The sequence below is a fragment of the Lepus europaeus genome, chromosome 12 (genome assembly GCF_033115175.1).
Source record: "Lepus europaeus isolate LE1 chromosome 12, mLepTim1.pri, whole genome shotgun sequence".
Classification (NCBI taxonomy): domain Eukaryota; kingdom Metazoa; phylum Chordata; class Mammalia; order Lagomorpha; family Leporidae; genus Lepus; species Lepus europaeus.
This window is the reverse complement of record NC_084838.1, coordinates 9,458,627-9,469,592: the sequence shown is the minus strand read 5'-3', so window position 1 is coordinate 9,469,592 and position 10,966 is coordinate 9,458,627.

Below are 10,966 nucleotides of genomic sequence, written 5' to 3'. Positions count from 1 at the left end.
CGACCCCGCACCCCGCGGCTGCCGCCCCCACGAGCCCTCCGAGCGGGTCGGACGCGCTCTGCCCCGGGGCGCCCCAGGCAGCCTGCAGCGGGGCGGGCGCTGCGTCCCCGTGCCCGTGCCCGGCTGGCCCTGGCCGGCGCTCGGCCCTCGTCGCTGCCCCTCCTGGGGACTCCTCCCGCGCGGTCCCCGCCGCGCCCGATCTGGGACCCTCGGATTCGATGTGCTTCGATCCGGATTCGTTTGTCTGAGAACAAAACCCGGATTCTGAGAAAACGAGAGGGCTCGGGCGCGGGCGCGGGCGGAGACGCCGAGGAACCCCGGCGGAGCGGGGGCGCAGGGCCCCCGGAGCGTTCCGAGGAGGCAGAGACGAGGCCGGGAGAGAGGCAGACGCCCCGGCTTGGCAGAGCGAGCCCCCCAGCCGCGCCGTGCCGGAGCCAGCCCGGGGCGACCACGGGGACACGGGGTCGCCGAGGCACGGGACCTGATGGAGACACAAGACCAAGGGAGGGCTGGCGAGAAGGGAGCAGAGAGGAAAAACCTGGAGAGACAGGCGCAGGGTCCGAGACGCGGCGACAGTCACCAGACAGAGACGCTGAGAGAACAGAGACGCTGGGAGAAACCTGGAGACACAGAGGCACCCGGCAGGAGGGTCGGGGCCTGGGGGCGCGCGGACCACGGCGGAAGCGGGAGCCCGAGGGCCGAGGCGCGGCCCCGCAGAGCCGGACCCGCACAGGGGCCGTTGGCGAGAAGCGCGCAGCCCGACGGCGCCCGGGACAAGACAGCCCGAGAGCGCCGAGCCGCCCGGCCCCGGGCCGGGGAGACAAAGCCCGCGGCGCGACGGCAACGGGAGGAGCTGCCCTCGCCGCCGATGCCAGACGTCGGGCGGAGAGGGCGCGGCGGGGACCGCGGGCAGAGACCCCGAGCGCTCCGGGAGGCCGCACCCCAGGCGGCGGAGCGACCTCGGGCGCAGAGTCCAAGTCCCAAGGAGGGAACGCGCAGAGCCGGGGCCCCGGGACGAGAGATGGGGCGCGGCGGCGGTCCGCCCGGCGCCCACCTGGCCGCTCCTGCGAGCAGCGCCCCGCGTCCCGCCCGCACGGAGTCCCGCACCTCCCGGCCACGCCGCTGCCGCCGCCGGCGAAGAGCCGCACCCGGGCACAGCGCCGCCCGCCCGCGATGACGGCCGCTCGGGCCGGGGGCGGGGAGGCGGGGGCGCGGGGCCTCGGCACTCCCCCCCCCCGCCTCCCCGCCCCCCGCGCTCCAGGGCCGCTCCGAGGCGCACCTGGGACCCGGGCCCCTCCGCCGCCACTGCGCGCTGCGCGAACCCGCTGCGCGGGGCCGGGGTGGGGGGGCCGGCCCCTCTATATGGAAGCGTGCGGTATCCGGGGGCGGGGGCCGGGCCCGCATCCTCTCCGGGCCCGGCCGGCGCCCTGCCCTGCACCCCCCAGCCTGGCTCGTGTCTTCACCCCGGCCCTCTCGGCGCCCCCATCACCAGCTCGGCCCCCGGAGCCCGTCCGCAGCCAGAGAGCGGCGGAGCTGGAGCACCCGGAATCCGGGCAGGTGTCTGGCGCCCGGGAGCCTCGAGCCCCGCACCCGCGGTGGGAGAGGACCCGCGCCTGTCTGCAAGCCCGGCTTAGCCGTGGCCAGGGCCAACTTGGGGGCGCCTCTCGTTTGGCAGCGTGGAAGTGGGTAAGGGCGAGCGCGGGCGTGGTGGCAAGCACGGGTTCAAGGCCTGAAACCAGGTTCTCTCCTCGGCCCAGCCCCCTTTCCCCACAACGGCCTCCCGCGGACCTCCCCCACCGCCTGGCCTCAGTTTCGGCATCTGTGAAGTGGGAATGATGGCCAGGCTTCCTGCAGCGCGCCGGTGAAGAGGAACCGGAATGGCATTCGCCGGGCACGTGCCTGGCATGGCGGAAGGGGCCCTTCTCCATGAACCGTAGTTTGCTCTGCTGCGGATACGAATCGAACGGAGTTGGAGACGCCTGGGGAGCCCCCGAGGCCAGGCGGGGCGCGAAAGTTGGGCGAGCGGCGCCTAGGGCAGAGGCGCCCCGCACCCCTCCGAGTTCTCCTGGCAGGGGCTGGGGGTGGGGGAAGGGGAGGCCCAGCAGCCTCGGGGACAGAGGGGCCCCGGAGCCCGGGGACCCGGACGCGCAGAGAAATTGCTCCTGGCCAGGGGCGGCCCCAGCGCCGCTCCCGCCTTGAGTCAGAGACAGTCTTGAGGCCGCGACCGAGACCGGAAGGGCTTCACTGCGCGACCTGCCCTGGGGGTGGAGAGGGTGTCGGGGACGGCGGCACCCCAAAGCCGCGAGCCGCCGAGGGGCTCCGTGCGGGGCTGGCGCCCGGATCCTGCGAGCCGAGGGCCGGCTCGGCGTGCAGACCGTCCCTGATCGCGCTCGCCCCGCGGAGGGAGTGCCATCTGCCGCGAGCTTGCTGGGCCAGCTAGAGCAAGGCACTCCGCGTCTCTGAGCCTCGTTTTCTCCGCACAGAAAATGGAAGAGATCGGCCCTCGAGATGCGGCTGAGCGGTTTCCAGGAGAGGCCATGGAAGAATCCCGGTGAGGAGGTGAGAGAGCCGCAGCCCCCGGCCGCCCACGCCGCGCCCCTGGGGAAGGAGGCATCTGTGGTGGCTGGGGGGCGGGAGCGGGGGCTTCTCCTGCCTCCCTGCAACTCCCCATCAGAGAAGCCCCCAGACAGTGGGCCACGGGTGGAAGGGGGAGGGGCGGGGGCCCGGGCCCGCCTCTCCAGTGTGCAGGTCCTGGGGTCTCCCGGCCATTGCTGGGGAAGACCCCCAGTGCAAGGCCTGTGCCGAGCCCGGGGCCTGTGTTCTGAGCCAGCTCTCCTCCTCCCTCCGTCTCAAGCCGCCTCACCCCAGGGTTCCACCACCCCAGGTTGTACCCCGCCCACCCACCCACCCAGGGAAGCAAACGCAGACCGGGCCCCACGGCAGAACCCGAAGATAGACAGACAGACACTGGAAACAGACACACAGACCCAAGCCGGCTCAGACAGAGATGACAGGCAGGCGGGCACCCAAAGAGAGGCCCAGAGGCCCACCGACTCACACAGGCTACCCCACTCAGACAGAGCCAGCGGGACCCTCAGGCCCCCACAGACCCTCGCAGGCCCCGTGGCCGCAGGCCGAGCCCCTCCCGTCAGCAGGCCAGGGAAGAAGAGCCGGCCTGGGGAGCCGCAGGCCGTGCCTGCCCCTTGCAGCGGGCACAGCTGTCCTGCAGGGCAGACCGTGGCCGGCACAGGCCGCGGGGAGGCCTGGGCCCAGGCCCTCACTTACGGAGCGGAAGGAGCGTTCGGCCGCCGGATGAGGGTGGACAGTGGGCACCGCGCTCCGGGGGACGGCTCGGGCGGCCCAGGTGGGGCGCTGGCGGTGGTGGGCACGCAGGGACTCCCTCACGCCACAGTGGGCGGCTGGCGGACAGCAGGCTGGCCCTGTCCGTCCGTCCTCCTCCTCCTCCCCGCTCGGGGTGGGGGGGCCACCGGAGGCCCAATTGGTCTCTGCCCCCACGTGACTCGCAGGCCTCGCTCCTTTGTTGGTGTTTCTCTTCATTTAGGTCTATTTTTTTCTCTTCTTCTAAAAGAAAAAAAAAAAAAAAGAAAAAATCCCCACCACCCCTATCTATCTGGGGGCCGCGGTGGGGGCGGAGGCCAAGGCACCAGGGAGGCCTTGGGCAGCCGGCTGTTCCAGGCCGCCGCGGGAGTCCGGAGGCAGGGACCCCACGGAGGCGGGTAGGCAGCCCCGCTTGTTAGCGACCGGTGGGAGTGGGACCTGATTTATGGGCTGCCTGGAGCCGGGCCTCTCTCCCCGTGCACGGCTACCTCCCTGGGGCCTGGCCCGGCGTGGTCCAGCCTGGCCCAGACGTGGGAGCGGAGGCAGGGGCATGGACCACTTTACCAGGCGGCTGGCTGCTTTGGCCTGCACCTTCTACTCTTCCAGGAGGTAAAGGGAGGCAGAGAGGGTGGAAGGGAAGCAGGTGAGCCTGCCGGGCTCCGGGCGGCGGCTTCTCTCGAGGTGCCCTGCACAGCCCACACCTGGAACACTCGGGGCCCGGCCTCGGTGGGCAGCCAGGCCGGCAGGGGGCCGGGCAGAAGGAGGGGGCTTTTACCCAGAAGTCCAGGCCACCCCGCTGCAATCCCCAGGCCCTGTGGGAACCGTGGTGTGTGTTGTGCACTGCTCTGCGCAGGCCTGCGCTGCCTTCACTTGGTGTGCAGAGTGCACCTTGGCGCCCAGGCACTGTTCCAGGCGCTGGGGACCCCGGAGTGAAGCAAAGGTAAGCAGTTTCCACCTGGGAGAACTCCCCCCGCCCCCTGGAGGCTGAGGAAGGGCGTGGGGTCGGGACCACCCCTCACCTGAGGAGAGAGGGAAACCGGCTTGGGGCGAGTGGTGTTGCTGCGGGCCCCTGGAGCCGGCTGTGTCTTGGCCTCGGCCAGCACTCTTTTAAGAGCTTGGGAGCCTACGGAATCATTCTGCCGGCCGGCGTCTGCTGCCTGCTCGCACCCACTGCGCAGGCCCGAGGGCTTCTCCCCTACGGAACTTCCTTCCAGTTGCACCTGTCTGCGTGTGGCTGCCCCCGCCCGTCTCCCCGTCTTGTTTCATTATTCTCTCTCCTGGTTTCACCATTTTAATGCAGCGGGTTTGTTTCTGGATAAATGGCATCCACCGTCTGAATTTATTAAAGAGATAACCCAGCAGATACCCGACCTCCCCAGTGGGCCACATTCATGGGCTAACACCATAGTCCTAGCATCTGGGGCCTCTTTAGGTGGGAGGCTCTGTAAAGGCACAGCCTGCTTTTCCTGCTTGTTTTTTTTTGTGTTTTTTGTTTTGTTTTGTTTTAAGATTTATTTATTTGAAAGGAAGACTTGAGAGAGAAAGAGAGAGAATCTTCCACCCGCTGGTTCACTCCCCAAATGGCCGCAACAACGGGGGCTGGGCCAGGCTGAAGCCAGGAGCCTGGAACTCCATCGGGTCTCCCCATGGGTGCAGGGGCCCAAGCACTTGCACCATCTTCCGCTGCTTTCCCAGGCGCATTTGCAGGGAGCTGGATTGGAAGCGGAGCAGCCGGGTGTTCAACAGGCATGCTGGCGCTGCAGGCGGTGGCCTAACCTACTGCCTTCTAAACAACACCATGACCACACTCACGGAGAGCCCCAGCCCGGCTCTGCCACCGCCCCTGGTGAGCGCCGGAGAATCCTGGGCAGACTCTGGCCCCCGTGCGGCTGTGTGAGTCCAGGCGGCTCCCTTTCTATCTCTGGGCCTCGTGTCTTCTCTGTCAAGTGGGGATGAAAGGAGATGACACGTGTAGCGTCCTGGTATGTTGTGTGCGCTCAATAAATGTTATCAAAACACAAACAAAAACAAGCTGAAGGCTGACGCATCTGTCCTCAGGGGACCTGGCTGGGTGCAGCCAGAGAGTGCCACGTCCTCAGGAGCCGTGCCTGCCTCTCTGATAGGGTGACTCAGCCCAGCCCGCAGCGGCTGGCGCAGAGCGAGCCCTGCCGCGTGTGTGCTGTGTGTGTCGAGGGCCCGCTGGCCTGTGCCTGGCGGGGTGCGACTCTACCGTCTGCCACCCCACGTCCTGCCCAGCCCCGGATCCGTGGGGATGCCCTTCCTCTGTGCTGCCCGTCGGACCCCCTCGGTGCTCCCAGGGGTGGCCCCCGTGATGGGAATGGCAAGGCCCTAGCGTGGCCCTAGCGCCGCCCACCTGCTGGACCCCCTACGAGCCCTCCTGCTGGTACCTGTCCTGGGGAAGGAGGTGGTGTTTGCCTCAGCCCCAGGGCCAGCACTTGAGAAGTGAAGAAGTCACAAAGGGAGGGTGCCAGGCTGGCGCAGAGTTCAAATCCTGGCAGAGTCTGGAGGCCCACTCTGTCACAGCCCTGGGGGGGGGGGGGGCTGTGTGTCCTCCAGCCCAGGTGGTTCCAGGCCGTGTGACCCGCGGGAGGGGAAGGAGGCTGGCCCAAGTGCCGGGCCCATTTCCAGGCGGCGGAGTGGGAACCAGCAAGGCTGAGACCCAGAAACTGAGGCGCGCAGGGGAGGCCAGGACCACTGGGCTGCCGTCAGGGTCCAGGGGGGAAAGAAGGAGAGACGCTGCAGGGGAGTCTGAGGCCGAGGAGGAGGAGTGAGAAGGGAGAGCCCGCTGGAGAGCCAAGCAGACCTGCAGATGGGGGATGGACTTCAGAGATGTGGGGAAGGCAGAGAGAGAGAGAGGGACTGAAGCAGAGGAGGTGAGGAGAGGGGCAGGGGCCTGCGGCACGGGCGGCAAAGGGAGACCCCATGGAGGGCAGTGGAGGGGGCGGGCCGCTGGCAGCGCTGGAGGCTGTTTCCGCTGCGCCCCTTATCAGCCTGCTGCCAGATGTTCAGATCCGATGCCAATGTCAGAGAAGTCCGTAGTGCTGGGTCAAGGCCGTGGCCGGCGGGAGCCTCAGCTGCAGCGTGGGGAGGGGGGCTGGGGGCCAGCGCAGACCTGCGCCTTCTCCCCCTCTCTGCCTCGCCGCTCTCCATGCTCCAGGCCCATCTGGTGGGAGTTGGGGAGGCCGGGTGCCTCTGGGGGGCCCCTGGACTGAGAGTAGGGACCTGCGACAGCCAAGAGGGGCTCCTGGCGGCACGTGGCCACGTGCATCTGTGTGCAGCCCCATGCCTGAGGAGGCATGTGGACACATGCACACGTGTGCGCACGGGTGCACACACACACAGAGTGCCCAGTGCCACTCAGGGGACAGGCACAGTTGGGTGCAGAGCTGTCCTGCCCTGCTGGTGCCCTGCCCCCAGCCCCCTCACCTGGGTCAGAGCTGGAGACACAGGGTGACAGCCTGTCTGTGGCGGGGCCCAGGCCCTGACCGTGAGCCTCTGCGGCCCAGTGGAGCTCCTCGGGCCGGGGGTGGGAGCTGGGGCTCCAGCCTTGGGCCTCTGCACCTTGCTTCTGGAGCAGGCTGTGCAGCTGGGGCCCCCTTCCCGGGGCAGCTTATCGGCCGGGGCACGCGCTTGGCCCTCAGGGGTGACCCAGCCTTGTTCCCCACATTCCTGCTCAGCCACACAGCCGCCGGGCCCCCCGCAGCCCTGACACAGGGCCGGTAGTTGGGGGTGGGCAGGAGCCTTTTTTCTGCCACAGGGCCATTTGGATGTATCTAACATCACCCGTGGGCCATACAAAATACACAGGGGCCACTCGAGATTTAGCGAGTTTCCAGTCCCTGCCGCGGTGGCCGTGGCAGGGCCAGACCACCTGATCTCGTGGGCCTCGCGTGGCTGGCGGGCTGGGCAGTCCCCAACCCTGAGCGCCATCCCCTGCTTTCTTGGCCCCGGGCCGGTCGGTACAGGCATGGCTGGTGTCACTTTGCTTTTCTGAGCCATCCTGTTCTGTGTCCATGTCCAGGACGCTGTCACTGCGCTGCGGTCTCTCCCTTAGGTGGGCTCAGTCTCTCCGGTGTCTGTGCCCCTTCTCGCCGGCTCTCTGGGGTCCTGAACAGGGCTGAGTCTGGCTCTTTCTTTCTGCTCTTCTCTCTGGCTCAGGCTGACCAGCTTCAACGGGCACGTGGGCCAGGGGTCTTCACAAAGTTCATGGAAATGTGTTATGGAAAATTAAAAAAAAAAAAAAAACAACTATGCATGGATTTTGAAAATGTCTTGTGCCCAAAATAAACCTCCCCTGGCATGCCATTTTCCACGAACTTTTGCAGTCACCTCGGGTGTGGGAATTGAGGCTGCGGGTGAGGGGCCTCGGGGTCTGGGAAAGTGGCAGCCTACCCCGGGGCGGCTGAGCCAGCCCACATGGCGGAAACCCAGGCCCCCTCCCGCTCACCTGCTGGGAATCGGGGCCTGGCGTTAGTGGGCTCCCCCTGAAGCACAGAAGACTAGGGGGGCAGGAGCGGAAGCTGGGGCTGGAGCTCTCCTGGCTTAAGGGCCTCCTTCCTGTTTGCAGGGAAGTGGCTGCCCCAGAAAGAGAAGAGGGAGGCCATCGTGACTTCCGGGAAGCTGGCCCAGGGCCCGAGGCCACCCTCCCTGTGCCCACGGGGCCCTCTGGCCCTGGCTTAAAATAGTGCAGTTCCTCCGCTGCTGCTGCCCAGCCCCTCAAACCGGCTGCTGGCCCCAGGGTGGAGGGGGCCTCCGACTCTCCAGCCCTTTCCAACTGTGGCTGGGGGCTGCACATCTCGGCCGTAGGAGTGGAGGTGGGGGCTTGCAGAGAAAATACAGGCTCCAGGGTCAGAAGCCCCGGACTCAGGTCCCCGCTCCAGTACGCTGGAGCTGCAAGGCTGGTCTGGTCTGGTCCGTTCCGGGCTGCCTCCCGAGCCTCTGTTTGCATTAGCTTGGCTCTGCTCAGGGTCTTACAAGGTTGAAACGGAGGCACCATCGTCCAATAGGCTGAGCGCCCAGCTTCCAACCTAAATGCCACAGTCCGCAGACTCCTCGGAAACTAGCCGGGCCCATCGTGGACTCGGAAAACCGGAGCTCCCTCTGCCGCCCTGGCTGGCGGTGCCTCCGGCTCCGCACCCCGAGGAAGCGCTCCTTCAGCGTGCCCCTGGGGACCTCCGCTGCTCCTCCTCGGACTGGGCGTGGAGCAGGGAAGGCTTGTGGAGAGGCTGCTTGCAGGGAGGGCAAGGATGGGGCTGTGGTCTCCATGGTGAGACTCGTTGCCAAGGGAACGGGACTCCACAGCCCCGGGTCTGGCAGTTGGGCACTTTTGCCACAGGATCTGAGAGGCTGATTACCACTGTGCACCTAAAACCCAGATGGGCAGCCAGGCCAAGGGCAGGCCAAGCCAGAGAGGTGGCTCCTGGCTCTGCCGGGCTCCCGCGGTTGAGGGGTAGCTGCGGCAGCTCGAGGTATGTGCTTTCCTTTTGTGTGTGGACTCCACTGAGCCCCGACTTGGAGCTAAGCATGGAGACACAGGCGCCATCCTCTCCATTTATCTGACACGGACAGTGAGGACCAGAGGTGTCTCTCTGGGTCAAGGCCACATACAACTCAAAGGGGAAGAGCTGGAGTTAGAACTCGGGTGGTGGAACCCCTCACTGAAGCTCCTGCTGTCTCATACGCAGGCTGCCCAGGGCCAGACCCAACTCATCCCAACCCCCTCCCTTGTCATCATTTCTGGGGGCTTCTGGTTTCAGACCCTGCCATAAGCCAGAGCAGCCAGCACTCCTTGCCCCTTCAGTGCCATGGAGATGACCTCCTTACCCCGAGGGCCTGCACAGGAGAAGGGTCTGCAGTGCAGAGCCTGCCCAATCACAGGCACTCAATCAATGATGTTTCATATTCATTCCTGAGGTCTCACTACTTACGTAACCACTTAGGCAAACTATTTACTCTTGCTGGCCCTCAGTTTTCTTATCTGTAAAATGGGGTCACTACAGCATCCAGCTCATGGGGCTGCTCCAGAAATCAGTAATCTCACGCACACAGAATGCTTAGAGCAGTGCTTCGCTTTGTTCTCGACGTGCTAACTCTTATTCAGTACTTCCAGATTAGGAAGCCAAAGGCTCAGTGTCACTTAAGTAACGATTTACGAATTTGGAGGCGTGTCCTGAACTGTATTCCACGGAGGACTGTTCCAACAGGATTTTAAGAGGATGAAAAAAATGTCCAATGCACAAACACTTTTGGTAGCATGTGGGCTAAACAAAATTAAGTTTCACCCATGGGATTTCTCAGAGCCTTTAACAGCCCAATGAAAGGGAATCAGGGAGAAGACAGAGTGCAGTATGTCCCAAATTTTTGGCAACAGAACTCCTTTCCCACCCTGCCTCGCTCAGAGAACTCAGATTGGAGCATCCTGCAAGTGTTTGGGATGGCGCTGCTTTGCAGCTCCATCTGGTTGCTCGTGCGGCTCTTGCAGGATTACTCCTTTATTAGTTTAATGAAGGTTCTTGTTCTTCTTTTTAAGATCTTATTTATTTATTTGAAAGTCAGAGTTACAGAGGCAGAGGCTGACAGAGACAGATCTTCCATTCGCTGGTTCACTCCGCAAATGGCTGCAACAGCCAGAGCTTCTTCCCAGTCTCCCATGTGGGTGGCAGGGGACCAAGGACTTGTGGGCCATCTTCCGCTGCTTTCTCAGGTGCATCTGCAGGGAGCTAGATGGAAGTGGAGCAGCTGGGACTCGAACCGGTGCCCATATGGGATTCTGGCACTGAAGGCGGTGGCTTTACCCACTATGCCAGAGTGTCGATCCCTAATGAAAGGCTTTTAAATTTTTTATTTCTTTTTTTTTTTTTTTTTAAATAGCAAAAGGTTCAACCAAAGGCCATTACTGAGCTTTGTAACAAACGCTGACATTCATATTCAGCACTATCGAGTTGCTACGGCTGAGCAGGGAGGAAACTTGTTGTAACCTTGGTATCAGATAGACGTGGACGGAAACGTCAGTTCTGCCCCTTGCCCGTGTGTCCTCTTAGCAAATGGCTTAACTTCCTCAAGCCTCGATTTGCTTCTGAGGCTGGAAGCTTGCAAGGCTGTTAGGAGGATTACACGAGACAAGGCGAGTGAAGCACCAACCACGCCTGCCCTCCCTGGGCGGTCAGCCAATGTGACCCTCCTCTGTGCTTGTACCTCTGCGTATCTCTTCCCACTTGCGGGGCAGGGAAGACGGTCTATTAATTCCTTCTGCAGCATTTCCCTTTGTTCTAAAACCATCTCTTTCAAGTCTCAAGGGCTCTCCGGCCCCTCGTGCTGGAGGCTGAGGTATAGGAAGGCAGCTGGGCTTCCCCCGTTTCACACAAGAGAATTTAATAGACTTTGATCAGACTCTCCTCAGCCTTTATCTTCCCATCTGTCTTCACACAACCTTCAACCCACTCTGCCACTTCTGATCCTCCGAGCAGGATCACAGGACGCTTGGGCTTTGGAGTGGGCAGATATGGGTTCAAGTTCTCACTGACACTTCCTGCGGGACTTGGGCTGCGCCCCCCGACCTCGCGAAGCCTGTTTGCTCAGACCTAGAAAAGCCACTGGTAGGCCTCAC